Source organism: Oncorhynchus keta, chromosome 3, assembly GCF_023373465.1.
Source record: "Oncorhynchus keta strain PuntledgeMale-10-30-2019 chromosome 3, Oket_V2, whole genome shotgun sequence".
Lineage (NCBI taxonomy): Eukaryota > Metazoa > Chordata > Actinopteri > Salmoniformes > Salmonidae > Oncorhynchus > Oncorhynchus keta.
Genome location: NC_068423.1, coordinates 22,557,993 through 22,578,669, shown reverse-complemented (window position 1 = coordinate 22,578,669; position 20,677 = coordinate 22,557,993). Strand labels below are relative to the sequence as shown.

The 20,677-nt window shown below is 45.8% G+C and overlaps 1 pseudogene; it reads right to left on the bottom strand.

The window, feature by feature from the left end:
- The window catches only part of LOC118375223 (voltage-dependent T-type calcium channel subunit alpha-1G-like), a 346,606-nt pseudogene that overhangs the window by 113,056 nt on the left and 212,873 nt on the right, over positions 1-20,677 (bottom strand).

Below are 20,677 nucleotides of genomic sequence, written 5' to 3'. Positions count from 1 at the left end.
TCCTTCCTCTCGTCCTCTCATTCCTCTCTCATCCTCACCTTCCTCTCTCGTCCACTCCTTCCTCTCGTCCTCTCCTTCCTCTCTCATCCTCACCTTCCTCTCTCGTCCACTCCTTCCTCTCGTCCTCTCCTTCCTCTCTCATCCTCACCTTCCTCTCTCCTCCACTCCTTCCTCTCGTCCTCTCCTTCCTCTCTCATCCTCACCTTCCTCTCTCGTCCACTCCTTCCTCTCGTCCTCTCCTTCCTCTCTCATCCTCACCTTCCTCTCTCGTCCACTCCTTCCTCTCGTCCTCTCTTCCTCTCTCATCCTCACCTACCTCTCTCATCCACTCCTTCCTCTCATCCTCTCTTTCCTCTCTCATCCTCATCTTCCTCTCTCATTCACTCCTTCCTCTCATCCTCTCTTTCCTCTCTCATCCTCATCTTCCTCTCTCATCCTCATCTTCCTCTCTCATTCACTCCTTCCTCTCATCCTCTCTTTCCTCTCTCATCCTCATCTTCCTCTCTCGTCCACTCCTTCCTCTCGTCCTCTCTTTCCTCTCTCATCCTCATCTTCCTCTCTCATCCACTCCTTCCTCTCGTCCTCTCCTTCCTCTCTCATCCTCACCTTCCTCTCGTCCTCTCGTTTCCTCTCTAATCCTTGCCTTCCTCTCTCATCCACTCCTTTCTCTCTTGTCCTCTCCTTTCCTCTCCTGTCCTCTCCTCTCTCGTCCTCTCCTTCGTTCTCCTCTCTCATCCTCTCTCGTCCTCTCCTTCCTCTCTCGTCCTCTCCTTTCCTCTCTCGTCCTCTCCTTCCTGTCTCGTCCTTTCCTTCCTCTCTCGTCCTTTCCTTCCTCTCTCGCCCTCTCCTTTCCTCTCTCGTCCTCTCCTTCCTCTCTCGTCCTTTCCTTCCTCTCTTGTCCTTACCTGCCTCTCTCGTCCTCTCCTTTCCTCTCTCTTCCTCTACTTCATCTCTCCTCCCCTCCTTCCACTCTTGTCCTATCCTTTCCAGTCTCATCCTCTCCTTTCCGGTCTCGTCCTCTCCTTTCTCTCTCGCCCTCTCCTTCCTCTCTCGTCCTCTCCTTGCTTTCTCCTCTCTCGTCCTCTCCTGTCCTTTCCTCTCTCGTCCCGTCCTTCCTCTCTCGTCCTCTCCTTTCTCCTCTCTTGTTCTCTTCTTTCTCCTCTCTCGTCCTCTCCTTCTTTCTCCTCTCCTTTTTTCTCCTCTCCTTCTTTTTCCTCCCTCGTCCTCTCCTTCTTTCTCCTCTCTCGTCCTCTCCTTCTTTCTCCTCTCCTTTTCTCCTCTCCTTCTTTTTCCTCCCTCGTCCTCTCCTTCTTTCTCCTCTCTTGTTCTCTTCTTTCTCCTCTCTTGTCCTCTTCTTTCTCCTCCCTCATCCTCTCCTTCTTTCTCCTCTCTCATCATATCCTTCCTTTCCTTCTCCTCTTCTCTCCTTCCTATTTTACATCCCTCAACATACAATGTGGAAAAAACATAAACATAATACAAAGTTTTGAAAAAACAACTGTCGACATTATTCATTATATTCCAGCCCAGTCAACCTCATAATAACCCCTAAAGATGAAACATTGAATAAATGTCTGTTGTACCATGAATTCATTTCATGATCCAAAGACCAGTAACTAAGCAGATGTTGTTTGGGGTGGTGTTAAAACATCAAAAGCCTGACAACCACATTGTGATACGTGGTGCCAAGCTGGAGAATCATTTTTGAGACACTAAATCAATTATTCACCCAACATTCCACACTAAATGTGATCATTACCGAAGGATAAATGTATTGTTCTGCAAATGCATAAGAGAAACACGTAGCTGTTTACTGCTGTGTAAATGAGACAGGTCAAATGCATAAGAGAAACACATAGCTGTTTACTGCTGTGTAAATGAGACAGGTCAAATGCATAAGAGAAACACGTAGCTGTTTACTGCTGTGTAAATGAGACAGGTCAAATGCATAAGAGAAACACGTAGCTGTTTACTGCTGTGTAAATGGGACAGGTCAAATGCATAAGAGAAACACGTAGCTGTTTACTGCTGTGTAAATGGGACAGGTCAAATGCATAAGAGAAACACGTAGATGTTTACTGCGGTGTAAATGGGACAGGTCAAATGCATAAGAGAAACACGTAGCTGTTTACTGCTGTGTAAATGGGACAGGTCAAATGCATAAGAGAAACACGTAGCTGTTTACTGCGGTGTAAATGGGACAGGTCAAATGCATAAGAGAAACATGTAGATGTTTACTGCGGTGTAAATGGGACAGGTCAAATGCATAAGAGAAACACGTAGCTGTTTACTGCTGTGTAAATGGGACAGGTCAAATGCATAAGAGAAACACGTAGCTGTTTACTGCTGTGTAAATGGGACAGGTCAAATGCATAAGAGAAACACGTAGCTGTTTACTGCTGTGTAAATGGGACAGGTCAAATGCATAAGAGAAACATGTAGATGTTTACTGCGGTGTAAATGGGACAGGTCAAATGCATAAGAGAAACACGTAGCTGTTTACTCCTGTGTAAATGGGACAGGTCAAATACGATCCTGTGGAAGTATACACAGTGTGGTCTGAAATGATTGACACCCTTGATGAAGATGAGCAAAAATGACTGTTTAAAATAAGACTTGAAATACCGAGTCATATTCGATGGACAAAAAAAAAGGAAAATTCTATTATTTTATACTAACTAATATATAACAAGTAATATATTTCTTCTCTCAAAAAGGTAGGGGTCCAAATGATTGACACATCTGTATAGGATAACAGCACTGAGCTTTTTCTCGAAAATGTTTTATGGGTTGGCGAACACATTGGGAGGGATCTTAGACCATTCATCCATGCAGAATCCTTCTAGATCCATTTTCAATGGTTTTCATGCATTCTTGGTTCGAAGCAAAATCCACTGGTGCTCGTGGTCAAAGAGCCCTGGTCAAAGAGCGCTGGTCAAAGAGCGCTGGGCAAAGAGCGCTGGTCAAAGAGCGCTGGTCAAAGAGCGCTGGTCAAAGAAAGCTGGGCAAAGAGCGCTGGTCAAAGAGCGCTATTTTCATGTCATCCAACAAACGGAAACGCCGGGAGTTTACTAAACGGCATTGGCACTTGGATTGAAACTGGTACTTTGATCAGATGACATGAAAAATAGAGCCAAGTGAATCAGTGGTGGGTTTGGCGTCAAAATGAGAACGCATGACCAGAAAAGAACCCCATACCTACTGTAAAATATGGTGGTGAATCGGTGATGTCATGAGGCTATTTCGTTTCCATTGCTCTTGGGGCCCTTGTTAAGGTCAACGGCATGATTAACTCTACCCAGTACCAGGATATTTTACCCAAACACCTGGTTGCTTCTGCCAGGAGGCTGAAACTTGGCTGCAAGTGGAACTTCTAGTAAGATAATAACCCCAAACACACATCAATATCTACAAAGAAATATGAATTGGCCTCAAAATCAACATTTTGCAAAGGCCATCTCAGTTCGAATTGAAGAGGTTAATCAATATTTTATCTTTATTTAATTAGGCAAGTCAGTTAAAAACAAATTCTTATTTTCAATGATGGCCTAGGAACAGTGAGTTAACTGCCTTGTTCAGGGGCAGAACAACAGATTTTTACCTTGTTAGCTCGGGGATTCGAGTTCGGCGGTTACTAGTCCAACTCTCTAACCACTAGGCTTCCTGCCGCTCCATAAGCACAGACCAAGGATATCAAGACCTGGAAAGATTCTGTATGGAGGAATGGTCTTAGATCACTCCCAATCTCCAATCTCAATATTTTAGAAAAAGGCTCAGTGTCATTATCTTCGCAAGGTGAGGTATTTGAAAGATATTGAAAACAGAGGGGTCAATCATTATATTTGTACTTGTTAAACAAAATCTATTCCTGTGAGAATTTGTATTATAATAAAATAGTATAATATCGCAATATTTTAAAGAAGAAATATAGCTCAGTGTTTTAATTATTTATTTTATAAAGGAATTTTTTCTCATCTTTACAAGGGTGTCAACAAATTCGGACCCCACTCTACATACGCAGCAAAATCAATAAACTCCACAGTATTTACTAGTAATCTATAATGACAGAAAAATCTCTAGCAAACGCAGCTCCCAATCAAGCATTTTTAGAAAACAAGTAGGTTACCCACGTCAGAGTAAATGGTACACGGTCTTACTCCCATCACTTTACAGACAAGTGAAATTGCAAAAAGAGTATGTGGAAGGCTACTGTACATGAGTAAGTAAGCATGCAGCAAAAGCTATAACTGAAACTGCCTTTGTTCGTAAATAAAACATTGACTAAATCTCTAGCGAATGTAACTCACAATCAAAGCCATTCATTCTAAACCACCAACAGTATATACACACCAGATAAAAACCAATCAGATTCAGCAATAACCCAGGCCATTGAGATGGAGGCACAATAACATCAGGTGTGTGTGTGTGTGTGTGTGTGTGTGTGTGTGTGTGTGTGTGTGTGTGTGTGTGTGTGTGTGTGTGTGTGTGTGTGTGTGTGTGTGTGTGTGTGTGTGTGTGTGTGTGTGTGTTTGTCCTACTAGCCATGGTGGGGAGATCTCTGACAGGCAATACAATCTCCATTTTCATCCAATTTCAATAATCACCTCATTACAGGGGCTTGGAATTACAGCTAGAGCACCTGTGAGAAATATATGTGCATTTTTATGTTTTCCACTGATTACAGTTGTGTGTGTGTGTGTGTGTGTGTGTGTGTGTGTGTGTGTGTGTGTGTGTGTGTGTGTGTCACTCACCACGCTATATGCCTCTATTCTAGGCCTCTCCATGGCGATGGTGATGCAGTTGAGGAAGATGATGACCAGAACGACGTGGTCAAACATCTTGTGGGATATTATCTTGTTGCACGCCATTCGAAACCTGGAGAACACACACACACACACACACACACACACACACACACACACACACACACACACACACACACACACAAACACACACACAGAGACACAACTTCATTCTTAAAATACACTTTTATATAATTGGAAAACACATGATGATGAGATGTGTCTATAATATAAAGTACAACATTCCGGACTGTAGTATGATCTGATGAACACAGTTGTGGTCTAAATGAATAAAGCATATTGCACGTTAACAATATCGCTCACTCAGAAGTGATGATGTCGGGACCACATACATTCCGTTCTCACATACACAGTAATTCAACGATCCACAACTGAATAACTGGCAATAAAGTCTCAGCTGCTGAAACAGAAAGAGAAACGAGCAAAACATACAGAAGAGAACCGACTCTGACGGATCCTGTCTGTCATAATATAGAGAAGAGAACCCACTCTGACGGATCCTGTCTGTCATAATATAGAGAAGAGAACCGACTCTGACGGATCCTGTCTGTCATAATATAGAGAAGAGAACCCACTCTGACGGATCCTGTCTGTCATAATATAGAGAAGAGAACCCACTCTGACGGATCCTGTCTGTCATAATATAGAGAAGAGAACCCACTCTGACGGATCCTGTCTGTCATAATATAGAGAAGAGAACCCACTCTGACGGATCCTGTCTGTCATAATATAGAGAAGAGAACCCACTCTGACGGATCCTGTCTGTCATAATATAGAGAAGAGAACCCACTCTGACGGATCCTGTCTGTCATAATATAGAGAAGAGAACCCACTCTGACGGATCCTGTCTGTCATAATATAGAGAAGAGAACCCACTCTGACGGATCCTGTCTGTCATAATATAGAGAAGAGAACCCACTCTGACGGATCCTGTCTGTCATAATATAGAGAAGAGAACCCACCCTGACGGATCCTGTCTGTCATAATATAGAGAAGAGAACCCACTCTGACGGATCCTGTCTGTCATAATATAGAGAAGAGAACCCACTCTGACGGATCCTGTCTGTCATAATATAGAGAAGAGAACCCACTCTGACGGATCCTGTCTGTCATAATATAGAGAAGAGAACCCACTCTGACGGATCCTGTCTGTCACCGAGTACAGAAGAGAACCCACTCTGACGGATCCTGTCTGTCATAGAGTAGAGAAGAGAACCCACTCTGAGGATCCTGTCTGTCATAATATAGAGAAGAGAACCCACTCTGAGGGATCCTGTCTGTCATAATATAGAGAAGAGAACCCACTCTGACGGATCCTGTCTGTCATAATATAGAGAAGAGAACCCACTCTGACGGATCCTGTCTGTCATAATATAGAGAAGAGAACCCACTCTGACGGATCCTGTCTGTCATAATGTACAGAAGAGAACCCACTCTGACGGATCCTGTCTGTCATAATATAGAGAAGAGAACCCACTCTGACGGATCCTGTCTGTCATAATATAGAGAAGAGAACCCACTCTGACGGATCCTGTCTGTCATAATATAGAGAAGAGAACCCACTCTGACGGATCCTGTCTGTCATAATATAGAGAAGAGAACCCACTCTGACGGATCCTGTCTGTCATAATATAGAGAAGAGAACCCACTCTGACGGATCCTGTCTGTCATAATATAGAGAAGAGAACCCACTCTGACGGATCCTGTCTGTCATAAATAATATAGAGAAGAGAACCGACTCTGACAGATCCTGTCTGTCATAATATAGAGAAGAGAACCCACTCTGACGGATCCTGTCTGTCATAATATAGAGAAGAGAACCCACTCTGACGGATCCTGTCTGTCATAATATAGAGAAGAGAACCCACTCTGACGGATCCTGTCTGTCATAATATAGAGAAGAGAACCCACTCTGACAGATCCTGTCTGTCATAATATAGAGAAGAGAACCCACTCTGACGGATCCTGTCTGTCATAATATAGAAAAGAGAACCCACTCTGACGGATCCTGTCTGTCATAATATAGAGAAGAGAACCCACTCTGACGGATCCTGTCTGTCATAATATAGAAGAGAACCCACTCTGACGGATCCTGTCTGTCATAATGTACAGAAGAGAACCCACTCTCACGGATCCTGTCTGTCATAATGTACAGAAGAGAACCCACTCTGACGGATCCTGTCTGTCATAATGTACAGAAGAGAACCCACTCTGAGGGATCCTGTCTGTCATAATTTACAGAAGAGAAGCCCCTCTGACGGATCCTGTCTGTCATAATATAGAGAAGAGAACCCACTCTGACGGACCCTGTCTGTCATAATGTACAGAAGAGAACCCGCTCTGAAGGATCCTGTCTGTCATAATATAGAGAAGAGAACCCACTCTGACGGATCCTGTCTGTCATAATATAGAGAAGAGAACCCACTCTGACGGATCCTGTCTGTCATAATATAGAGAAGAGAACCCACTCTGACTGTTCCTGTCTGTCATAATATAGAGAAGAGAACCTACTCTGACGGATCCTGTCTGTCATAATATAGAGAAGAGAACCCACTCTGACGGATCCTGTCTGTCATAATATAGAGAAGAGAACCTACTCTGACGGATCCTGTCTGTCATAATATAGAGAAGAGAACCCACTCTGACGGATCCTGTCTGTCATAATACAGAAGAGAACCCACTCTGACGGATCCTGTCTGTCATAATATACAGAAGAGAACCCACTCTGACGGATCCTGTCTGTCATAATGTACAGAAGAGAACCCACTCTGACGGATCCTGTCTGTCATAATGTACAGAAGAGAACCCACTCTGACGGATCCTGTCTGTCATAATGTACAGAAGAGAACCCACTCTGACGGATCCTGTCTGTCATAATGTACAGAAGAGAACCCACTCTGACGGATCCTGTCTGTCATAATGTACAGAAGAGAACCCACTCTGACGGATCCTGTCTGTCATAATATAGAGAAGAGAACCCACTCTGACGGATCCTGTCTGTCATAATATAGAGAAGAGAACCCACTCTGACGGATCCTGTCTGTCATAATATAGAGAAGAGAACCCACTCTGACGGATCCTGTCTGTCATAATGTACAGAAGAGAACCCACTCTGAAGGATCCTGTCTGTCATAATGTACAGAAGAGAACCCACTCTGACGGATCCTGTCTGTCATAATGTACAGAAGAGAACCCACTCTGAGGGATCCTGTCTGTCATAATATAGAGAAGAGAACCCACTCTGACGGATCCTGTCTGTCATAATATAGAGAAGAGAACCCACTCTGACGGATCCTGTCTGTCATAATGTACAGAAGAGAACCCACTCTGAAGGATCCTGTCTGTCATAATATACAGAAGAGAACCCCTCTGACGGATCCTGTCTGTCATAATATAGAGAAGAGAACCCCTCTGACGGATCATGTCTGTCATAATATAGAGAAGAGAACCCACTCTGAAGGATCCTGTCTGTCATAATATAGAGAAGAGAACCCGCTCTGAAGGATCCTGTCTGTCATAATATAGAGAAGAGAACCCACTCTGACGGATCCTGTCTGTCATAATATAGAGAAGAGAACCCACTCTGACGGATCCTGTCTGTCATAATATAGAGAAGAGAACCCACTCTGACGGATCCTGTCTGTCATAATATAGAGAAGAGAACCCACTCTGACGGATCCTGTCTGTCATAATATAGAGAAGAGAACCCACTCTGACGGATCCTGTCTGTCATAATATAGAGAAGAGAACCCACTCTGACGGATCCTGTCTGTCACCGAGTACAGAAGAGAACCCACTCTGACGGATCTCGTCTGTCACAATGTACAGAAGAGAACCCACTCTGACGGATCCTGTCTGTCATAATGTACAGAAGAGAACCCACTCTGACGGATCCTGTCTGTCACAATGTACAGAAGAGAACCCACTCTGAGGGATCCTGTCTGTCATAATGTACAGAAGAGAACCCACTCTGAGGGATCCTGTCTGTCATAATGTACAGAAGAGAACCCACTCTCACGGATCCTGTCTGTCATAATGTACAGAAGAGAACCCACTCTGACGGATCCTGTCTGTCATAATGTACAGAAGAGAACCCACTCTGAGGGATCCTGTCTGTCATAATTTACAGAAGAGAACCCCCTCTGACGGATCCTGTCTGTCATAATATAGAGAAGAGAACCCACTCTGACGGATCCTGTCTGTCACAATGTACAGAAGAGAACCCACTCTGACGGATCTTGTCTGTCATAATGTACAGAAGAGAACCCACTCTGACGGATCCTGTCTGTCACAATGTACAGAAGAGAACCCACTCTGAGGGATCCTGTCTGTCATAATGTACAGAAGAGAACCCACTCTCACGGATCCTGTCTGTCATAATGTACAGAAGAGAACCCACTCTGACGGATCCTGTCTGTCATAATGTACAGATGAGAACCCACTCTGACGGATCCTGTCTGTCATAATGTACAGAAGAGAACCCACTCTCACGGATCCTGTCTGTCACAATGTACAGAAGAGAACCCACTCTCACGGATCCTGTCTGTCACAATGTACAAAAGAGAACCCACTCTGAGGGATCCTGTCTGTCACAATGTACAGAAGAGAACCCACTCTGACGGATCCTGTCTGTCATAATATAGAGAAGAGAACCCACTCTGACGGATCCTGTCTGTCATAATGTACAGAAGAGAACCCACTCTGACGGATCCTGTCTGTCATATTGTAAAGTAGTTCAAAATTCAAAAGGCACTCGCACATCTGAGCATTCTTTTTGTTTTCACCCTCCAGACATTATTTCCTAAAGGTCTTAATGATGAAATGCCCATGTATGTTATGTTGTGAATTTGAACATGAATTATGTGCCTATTTAAGATTACTCTGATGTTTTTCGTACGATGTACCCAATGACTAATGAAAACTTGCCATGTCCTCATTGTGGTTTTACAGACGTGTTTAATATGTTTTATTTACACACTTTATTTTAATATTTATGAAAAGCATGTTGTTATATTTGGCAGCACTTATTTGTTTTCCTTCGCCTCCAACCCTTTTTGATGTGTGGAACGGATGTGGGAGGGACGAGGTCCACATAAAGGTGCTAATATTAAAAAAGTCACAAAAGCTCTGACGAAGGCCGTGAGGCCGATGCGTAAAGCTTATTAAATATCAGTGATACTATCAAGAGCAGTGATGTACAGAAGACAACAACAGCTATGTCTCTGTCTCAGAAGACAACAACAGCTATGTCTCTGTCCCAGAAGACAACAATAGCTATGTCCCTGTCCCAGAAGACAACAACAGCTATGTCCCTGTCCCAGAAGATAACAACAGCTATGTCTTTGTCCCGAAGACAACAACAGCTATGTCCCTGTCCCAGAAGACAACAACAGCTTGTCCCAGAAGACAACAACAGCTATGTCCCTGTCCCAGAAGACAACAACAGCTATGTCCCTGTCCCAGAAGACAACAACAGCTATGTCCCTGTCCCAGAAGACAACAACAGCTATGTCTCTGTCCCAGAAGACAACAACAGCTATGTCTCTGTCCCAGAACACAACAACAGCTATGTCTCTGTCCCAGAAGACAACAACAGCTATGTCTTTGTCCCGGAAATCAACAACAGCTATGTCCCTGTCCCAGAAGACAACAACAGCTATGTCTCTGTCCCAGAACACAACAATAGCACTATCCCTCAGATCTGTTTAATCTTCAGGCAAACAATCATTATGACGACAGACAGTGTGTGTGTGTGTTTGTGTGTACAAGTTTTTGTGTCTGCATGTGTGTTTGACTATTCACATCATTAGCTACACTAGATGACGTAAATCCTCTCATCTCTGCATGCTAGCTCTCATTGTTAAAGTATCCATCATGCATTCATTATGTTGACCAGGGACATCACGCTCACTCCCACGGTAGGATGTCGACTTTATCCTTCATGTTAGGGTGAGACGGGGAGACAAGCAGACAGTTAGACAGTTAGACAGTTAGACAGTTAGACAGTTAGACAGTTAGACAGTTAGACAGGCAGGCAGGCAGGCAGGCAGGCAGGCAGGCAGGCAGGCAGGCAGGCAGGCAGGCAGGCAGGCAGGCAGGCAGGCAGGCAGGCAGGCAGGCAGGCAGGCAGGCAGGCAGGCAGGCAGGCAGGCAGGCAGGCAGGCAGGCAGGCAGGCAGGCAGGCAGGCAGGCAGGCAGGCAGACAGACAGACAGACAGACAGACAGACAGACAGACAGACAGACAGACAGACAGACAGACAGACAGACAGACAGACAGACAGACAGACAGACAGACAGACAGACAGACAGACAGACAGACAGACAGACAGACAGACAGACAGACTGCACTAGGTATCCCCCTTCCCCTTTTCCATTCCACACAATACTTGTGTCCTCAGTGTCACTGTTAGAACACACCCTACTTCACACTGCGACTGGGTCACAACAAGGGCACTGTTAGAACAGAACACTGTGTTCTACCATGGAAACTGTTAGGACGGAACACTGGGTTCTACCATGGGAACTGTTAGAGCAACAGACTGGATTCTATCATGGAAACTGTTAGGACGGAACACTGGGTTCTACCATGGGAACTGTTAGAACAGGACACTGGGTTCTACCATGGGAACTGTTAGAGCAACACACTGGGTTCTACCATGGGAACTGTTAGAGCAACACACTGGGTTCTACCATGGGAACTGTTAGAGCAACACACTGGGTTCTACCATGGAAACTGTTAGAGCAACACACTGGGTTCTACCATGGGAACTGTTAGAGCAACACACTGGGTTCTCCCATGGGAACTGTTAGGACAGAACACTGTGTTCTACCATGGCCACTGTTAGGACAGAACTCTGGGTTCTACCATGGCCACTGTTAAGACAGAACACTGGGTTCTATCATGGCCACTGTTAGGACAAAACACTGGGTTCTATCATGGCCATCGAGGGATTCTACTGTCAGCACAACACTGTGAGACAGCCACCTCCAGAAGGATTTTAAGGCGGAAAGCAGGAGAGGGAGAGAGAAGAGGAGGAGAACAGGGGGAGGAGAGTAGAAAAGAGGAGGAGGAGTCACAAGTATGTGGAAGTAGAGGGGAGAGTAGGAGAGGGAGGGTAGAGAATGGATGGGCTTTTGTTGTGGAATTACTAAAGCTCTGGGCTGGAGAATGTTGACTAGGGCTAAGGTGTGAAACACATTTTCCAACCTGAAACACACACACACATTCTCCACCAGGCCCTATAATCATACATTCAGACACAGTTCAAAGCCACAGAGGCTGAATGGGAGCAATGGAGGGAGGGAGGGAGGGAGGGAGGGAGGGAGGGAGGGAGGGAGGGAGGGAGGGAGGGAGGGAGGGAGGGAGGGAGGGAGGGAGGGAGGGAGGGAGGGAGGGAGGGAGGGGAGGGAGGGAGGGAGGGTCCCAAACAGAGTGAGACCTTAAGAGAATCAACAGAGTGAGACCTTAAGATGGAGAATCAACAGAGTGAGACCTTAAGATGGAGAATCAACAGGTGATAATGTCCAGAACAGAGTGAGACAACAGAGTGAGACCTTAAGATGGAGAATCAACAGAGTGAGACCTTAAGATGGAGAATCAACAGAGTGAGACCTTAAGATGGAGAATCAACAGAGTGAGACCTTAAGATGGAGAACCAACAGAGTGAGACCTTAAGATGGAGAATCAACAGAGTGAGACCTTAAGATGGAGAATCAACAGAGTGAGACCTTAAGATGGAGAATCAACAGCGTGAGACCTTAAGATGGAGAATCAACAAACTGAGACCTTAAGATGGAGAATGAAGCATGACATGCAAAAATGATTCGGGATGAGATCATCGTGTGTGTGTGTGTGTGCGTGTCACCTGGAGTCCGGGGGCAATATGTACAGGGACCAGGTATCTCTCTTTCGACAATACTCTGGCTGTTTCCTCTCCAGCCAGCGTGACAGCCTGGTGACACGACCCACAACCTCCTCCTCTGCCGCTTCGTCCTCTGTGTTGTCCTCGAGGGGGAGCTGTGTCTGGGCCAGGGCCCCCCCAGGGGCCGGAGTGCCTTTCCCGTTACAGTCACTGCGTTCTGGGGCTCTCAGGCCTCCTAGCGAGGGGGGTCTGGAGCTGTGTATACTGGCTGAGCGATACAGGAAGGGCACCTAGAGTTTTACAACCATGGTTAACACAGTCATTTATAGGTACTTGAAGGCATTTTAAAACACTCAAGAATGTGGTTCTATCTAGTGATAACTGCCGTTGTCACGTAAAATGGACTATCAATAAAATGAGAGTAGTGTTTAGGGGGTCTATAGATCCCCTGTGTGTGTGTGTGTGTGTGTGTGTGTGTGTGTGTGTGTGTGTGTGTGTGTGTGTGTGTGTGTGTGTGTGTGTGTGTGTGTGTGTGTGTGTGTGTGTGTGTGTGTGTGTGTGTGTGTGTGTGTGTGTGTGTGTGTGTGTGTGTGTGTGTGTGTGTGTGTGTGTGTCTATTCTTGTGAAGTCCCACTAATAGTAAACAAACAAAATGCTATTTCTAGGGGGTTTCGCGTTAAGGTTAGAATTAATGTTTGGGTCAGAATTACATTAAGGGTTAGGAGTTAGTTTTAGGATTAGGATCTAGGGTTAGGAGTTAGGTTTAGGAGCTAAGGTTAGGGTTAGGAGTTAGGTTTAGGTTTAGGAGCTAGGGTTAGGGTTAGGAGTTAGGGTTAGGAGCTAGGGTTAGGGTTAGGAGTTAGGTTTAGGAGCTAGGATTAGGGTAAGGTTAGCTGCACAAGAATGTGTGTGTGTGTGTTCACCTGTAGCAGTATGTCAGGGGCCAGGTCTATGGGCCCCCTGGTCTCCACAGACTCCATCCTCCTGTCTAGGTGTTGGGAGTGGGACATGGAGTCGGTACGACAGAGGGACACATCATCTCCCTCCGATGTCCCCCCTCCTCCCTCCTCATCATCCTCCGAACTGGACCCACCCTCTCCAGAGAGGAGCGACCGCCGTTCGCCAGACTGACGCTTTGTTCGTTTGAGCGAAGGAGCACGGCCTACACTGTTCCAGCTTGATCTACGGCTGGTCCAGCCAGAGGCGGAGCTCCACGGGGCACAAGGGGAGGTGCTACGGGCACTGGTCTGGAGAGAAAGAGATGGAGGGTGGAGAGAAAGAGAGAAGGTATGAATGACAAAAAGAAAGCCAGATGAAGTAAACAAATTCCCTTTCTAGGGAACTTTTGTAACCCTTGGGGGACGTTTGTAACTCTTAGGGAACGTTAGTAACCAAAAACAATATAGAATATAGGATATAACAATATAGAATATAGAATATAACAATATAGAATATAACAATGTAGAATATAGAATATAACAATATAGAATATAGAATATAACTATATAGAATATAGAATATAACAATATAGAATATTACATGTTAGGATGTTGTTACTACAGGTTTTTGTCTTAATCCTCAGATTCTCCTCAATGTCATGCTGTGTTGTTGTCTTAGGTCTCTCTTTACGTAGTGTTGTGGTTTCTCTCTTGTCATGCTGTGTTGTTGTCTTAGGGCTCTCTTTACGTAGTGTTGTGGTTTCTCTCTTGTCATGCTGTGTTGTTGTCTTAGGTCTCTCTTTACGTAGTGTTGTGGTTTCTCTCTTGTCATGCTGTGTTGTTGTCATAGGTCTCTCTTTACGTAGTGTTGTGGTTTCTCTCTTGTCATGCTGTGTTGTTGTCTTAGGTCTCTCTTTACGTAGTGTTGTGGTTTCTCTCTTGTCATGCTGTGTTGTTGTCTTAGGGCTCTCTTTACGTAGTGTTGTGGTTTCTCTCTTGTCATCCTGTGTTGTTGTCTTAGGGCTCTCTTTACGTAGTGTTGTGGTTTCTCTCTTGTCATGCTGTGTTGTTGTCTTAGGGCTCTCTTTACATAGTGTTGTGGTTTCTCTCTTGTCATGCTGTGTTGTTGTCTTAGGGCTCTCTTTACGTAGTGTTGTGGTTTCTCTCTTGTCATGCTGTGTTGTTGTCATAGGTCTCTCTTTACGTAGTGTTGTGGTTTCTCTCTTGTCATGCTGTGTTGTTTCATAGGTCTCTCTTTACGTAGTGTTGTGGTTTCTCTCTTGTCATGCTGTGTTGTTGTCTTAGGGCTCTCTTTACGTAGTGTTGTGGTTTCTCTCTTGTCATGCTGTGTTTTTTTTTAGGTCTCTCTTTTCACGTAGTGTTGTGGTTTCTAAATTGTCATGCTGTTCTGTTGTCTTAGGTCTCTCTTTAAATAAAAGTGTAAATGTGATTTCTCTCTTGTCATGCTGTGTTGTTGTAAAAATGCTTAGGGCTCTCTTATAGTTTTTAGTGTTGTGGTTTCTCTCTTGTCATGATGTGTGTTTTCTCCTACTTCTTTTCATCCCAGCCCCAGTCTTTGTAAATAAGCATTTGTTCTGACAACTTGCCTAGTTAAATAAAAGGTATCAGTCAATATCATATATATATATCCAGTCATATATATATATATCCATACAAATTATAATAAAAATGCTTAATGGTCATTACTATAGTTTTTAATTGTTGCTGGCATCAGTCACAACTGGCATCAGTCACAACCGGCATCCAGTCACAACTGGCATCCAGTCACAACCGGCATCCAGTCACAACTGGCATCCAGTCACAACTGGCATCAGTCACAACTGGCATCAGTCACAACTGGCATCAGTCATAGATGACATCAGTCACAACTGGCATCAGTCATAACTGGCATCAGTCATAGCTGGTATCAGTCACAACTGGCATCAGTCATAGATGACATCAGTCACAACTGGCATCAGTCATAGATGACATCAGTCACAACTGGTATCAGTCACAACTGGCCTCAGTCATAACTGGCATCAGTCATAGATGACATCAGTCACAACTGGCATCAGTCATAGATGACATCAGTCACAACTGGTATCAGTCACAACTGGCCTCAGTCATAACTGGCATCAGTCATAGATGACATCAGTCATAACTGGCATCAGTCATAGCTGGTATCAGTCACAACTGGCATCAGTCACAACTGGCATCAGTCATAACTGGCATCAGTAAATAGCCAGAGAGTTGAGCTGATGACAGGTCATATTAATCATCATAAATGTCTTCTTGAACATCATCAATACAGGTTAGACTGAATATCTACAGTCTTAGTTGTTGTGCACACAGGGCCTGGGCAGAGAGGGGGCACAGAGCCTAATGCATGGGTTCCTGGGAAGATCCAGTTAATTGATAGCGGACTAGTGGAATACACTAACCGGAGACTTGTCGTAGCAGGCTAGGTCCATGGAGACGTTGCTGCCGCGTTGGGACTCATAGCCCGGAGCAGGGTCAACCACGGAGGGCAGCTTGGGAACGGGCATGGGGGTGGCAGCAGTGTGGCTGATCAGAGGAGGGGTCAGACTGGTCTTCAGGTCAACATGACCGTTTATAGGGACTACTGGTGGGGAGAGGGAGGGGGAGAAGAGGGAGGGGGAGAAAGGGAGGAGAGAGAGAGGAAGGCAGGAGAGGTGGCACGAGGGAAGGAAAGGAGTAAAGGTGAAACGAGGATGGACAAAAAGAGAGAGAGAGAGATTTAGAGAAAGAAGGGTCAGTGAAAGGGGGAACATTGGAAGGATAGAGAATGGTGGGGGAGACCCAGTTAAAAGATTATCTCTAATGTGAGAAGGAGGAACTGTTTACCACATCAATATTTCTCTAATCTGACAAGATGTGTGCATGGGGGATTATTATTTTCAACAGCCAGATGAATGCATGACACAGAGAAGACGAATGCATCTCTCATCTCAGTTGGTGTGCGTCTTTAAACTTCTGCCTTCCTCCCTCAATGTCTTCCTCTTGCCCACTCCTCCTCTCTCTCTCAGCTTCACCCTCTCCCATCTCTCGCTCCCCAATTGTGTCTCCCTCCCTCCCTCCAGTCACTGTGCTTAGACAGCTCTTCTAACCACTACATGAGTTAAGCTGAAGTAGTTTAAAGTTGTCGTAACGTTGGGGAGTTGTTCTCTTCTGTACTATGTAGATACAGCATCAGGAATGATGGATGTCTTTTAGCTGTAGCAGAATGTCGCTGTGTGATTTGATTCCGCTCTCCCTGTGTGTGTGTGTGTGTGTGTGTGTGTGTGTGTGTGTGTGTGTGTGTGTGTGTGTGTGTGTGTGTGTGTGTGTGTGTGTGTGTGTGTGTGTGTGTGTGTGTGTGTGTGTGTGTGTGTGTGTGTGTGCGTGTGTGTGCGTGTGAGAAAAATGCATGCCCATCCAATGTGGGACACATTTTCATCATAATGGAATATTTTCATAAAAGCCCAATTGCGTCTACATATAATATATATACTCTGGATGATTCTATAGTGGTTTTATTTCATTTCATTCTAATTAGTTTAGCATACTTCTGTGCTTCAATATGTGAGTAAATATTTATGTATATTCTCTGGAAACAAAGAAATTACAGCTAAATGTAATACGCAAATCATTGTTCTGGTATGTGTTCGCTGTGAAAAAGTAGTGCTTTGTCACAGCCAAACGACTGCCAACTGAGCTGCCACCAACTTCAACGAGATCAAACCTTCCCTTTGCTGGAGTATTAAAACACCTCATCCTGAGATGTTCTGAAACATTACATGGTGTGATGTAACACCACTAAATCACGTTTTATGGAACACTTTGCCAGAGACAGGGAGCGCTAACAAAAAATAGTGAAAACACTATTATGTTTTGAATCCTGTCTAGTTCAGAATTAGGTCCCTTCTCCTTAGGTGTAATATCCTCTCTCTAATGCTTCTCAACACTATTATGATGTTTTGAATCCTGTCTAGTTCAGAATTAGGTCCTTTCTCCTTAGGTGTAATATCCTCTCTCTAATGCTTCTCAACACCATTATGATGTTTTGAATCCTGTCTAGTTCAGAATTAGGTCCCTTCTCCTTAGGTCTAATATCCTCTCTCTAATGCTTCTCAACACTATTATGATGTTTTGAATCCTGTCTAGTTCAGAATTAGGTCCTTTCTCCTTAGGTGTAATATCCTCTCTCTAATGCTTCTCAACACCATTATGATGTTTTGAATCCTGTCTAGTAGGGTTCCCGAGTGGCGCAGCGGCCTAAGGTACTGCATCTTAGTGCTAGAAGAATCACTACATACGCCCTGGTTCAAATCCAGGCTGTATCACAATCAGCCATGATTGGGAGTCGCATATGGCGACGCACAATGGTCCCAGCGTCGTCCAGGTATGGCCAGTCTTGGTCCCAGCGTCGTCCAGGTATGGCCAGTCTTGGTCCCAGCGTCGTCCAGGTATGGCCAGTCTTGGTCCCAGCGTCGTCCAGGTATGGCCAGTCTTGGTCCCAGCGTAGTCCAGGTATGGCCAGTCTTGGTCCCAGCGTAGTCCAGGTATGGCCAGTCTTGGTCCCAGCGTCGTCCAGGTATGGCCAGTCTTGGTCCCAGCGTCGTCCAGGTATGGCCAGTCTTGGTCCCAGCGTAGTCCAGGTATGGCCAGTCTTGGTCCCAGCGTCGTCCAGGTATGGCCAGTCTTGGTCCCAGCGTCGTCCAGGTATGGCCAGTCTTGGTCCCAGCGTCGTCCAGGTATGGCCAGTCTTGGTCCCAGCGTAGTCCAGGTATGGCCAGTCTTGGTCCCAGCGTCGTCCAGGTATGGCCAGTCTTGGTCCCAGCGTCGTCCAGGTATGGCCAGTCTTGGTCCCAGCGTCGTCCAGGTATGGCCAGTCTTGGTCCCAGCGTAGTCCAGGTATGGCCAGTCTTGGTCCCAGCGTCGTCCAGGTATGGCCAGTCTTGGTCCCAGCGTAGTCCAGGTATGGCCAGTCTTGGTCCCAGCGTAGTCCAGGTATGGCCAGTCTTGGTCCCAGCGTCGTCCAGGTATGGCCAGTCTTGGTCCCAGCGTCGTCCAGGTATGGCCAGTCTTGGTCCCAGCGTCGTCAGGTATGGCCAGTCTTGGTCCCAGCGTCGTCCAGGTATGGCCAGTCTTGGTCCCAGCGTCGTCCAGGTATGGCCAGTCTTGGTCCCAGCGTCGTCCAGGTATGGCCAGTCTTGGTCCCAGCGTAGTCCAGGTATGGCCAGTCTTGGTCCCAGTGTAGTCCAGGTATGGCCAGTCTTGGTCCCAGTGTAGTCCAGGTATGGCCAGTCTTGGTCCCAGTGTAGTCCAGGTATGGCCAGTCTTGGTCCCAGCGTAGTCCAGGTATGGCCAGTCTTGGTCCCAGCGTCGTCCAGGTATGGCCAGTCTTGGTCCCAGCGTAGTCCAGGTATGGCCAGTCTTGGTCCCAGCGTCGTCCAGGTATGGCCAGTCTTGGTCCCAGCGTAGTCCAGGTATGGCCAGTATTGGTCCCAGCGTGGGTATGGCCAGTCTTGGTCCCAGCGTAGTCCAGGTATGGCCAGTCTTGGTCCCAGCGTCGTCCAGGTATGGCCAGTCTTGGTCCCAGCGTCGTCCAGGTATGGCCAGTCTTGGTCCCAGCGTAGTCCAGGTATGGCTAGTCTTGGTCCCAGTCCAGGTTGGCCAGTCTTGGTCCCAGCGTCGTCCAGGTATGGCCAGTCTTGGTCCCAGCATAGTCCAGGTATGGCCAGTCTTGGTCCCAGCGTAGTCCAGGTATGGCCAGTCTTGGTCCCAGCGTCGTCCAGGTATGGCCAGTCTTGGTCCCAGCGTCGTCCAGGTATGGCCAGTCTTGGTCCCAGCGTCGTCCAGGTATGGCCAGTCTTGGTCCCAGTCTTATGGCCAGTCTTGGTTCCAGCGTCGTCCAGGTATGGCCAGTCTTGGTCCCAGCGTAGTCCAGGTATGGCCAGTCTTGGTCCCAGCGTAGTCCAGGTATGGCCAGTCTTGGTCCCAGTGTAGTCCAGGTATGGCCAGTCTTGGTCCCAGGGTAGTCCAGGTATGGCCAGTCTTGGTCCCAGGGTAGTCCAGGTATGGCCAGTCTTGGTCCCAGTGTAGTCCAGGTATGGCCAGTCTTGGTCCCAGCGTAGTCCAGGTATGGCCAGTCTTGGTCCCAGCGTAGTCCAGGTATGGCCAGTCTTGGTCCCAGCGTAGTCCAGGTATGGCCAGTCTTGGTCCCAGCGTAGTCCAGGTATGGCCAGTCTTGGTCCCAGCGTAGTCCAGGTATGGCCAGTATTGGTCCCAGCGTAGTCCAGGTATGGCCAGTCTTGGTCCCAGCGTAGTCCAGGTATGGCCAGTATTGGTCCCAGCGTCGTCCAGGTATGGCCAGTATTGGCCGTCATTGGAAATAAGAATTTGTTCTTAACTGACTTGCCTAGTTAAATAAAGGTTTAAATACATACTTTTTAAATATTAATATTAAATTAGTGCAGAATTACAGTAGATCTCTTTTGGTGTCGATTCTCTAAAGCTTCTAAAACATCACTATCATGTTTTGAATCCTGGTTAAACTGCTTTTCTTTCTTTTAATGTTTTGTTGTTGGAAGAAAGCTCTCTCATAAATATACTGACATTTATTTAAGTGTACGTTGGTTGTTTTTTGTTGTTGGTTAATTTAAATTCACCCCAGAATGTGACTAATAAAATGTACCATCTTACTTCCTGTTTCTAATCAAAAGAAAGGTGGAATTGCAAAAAAAAAAGATATATTGTTCCCAGTCACTTATCATCAACCAATAGTTAGGCTACGAACCATTTGCATTTCTAAACACACAGTGTTTGTGTTTTGATGCTGCCTTTTACAGGACATGTAATCCGTTCTCCCTGTCATAAAACATACATTCATCCAAACACAAGATCTCACGAGCTGCACTACTTTCCATGGTTTCATTACACAAACATGGTGCTTTGAGACTTTCTACTTTTACAGTGTAGAAGTGCAATAAATGTAATTTGTGTGTGCGTGTGTGCGTGTGCGTGTGCGTGTGTGTGTGTGTGTGTGTGCAT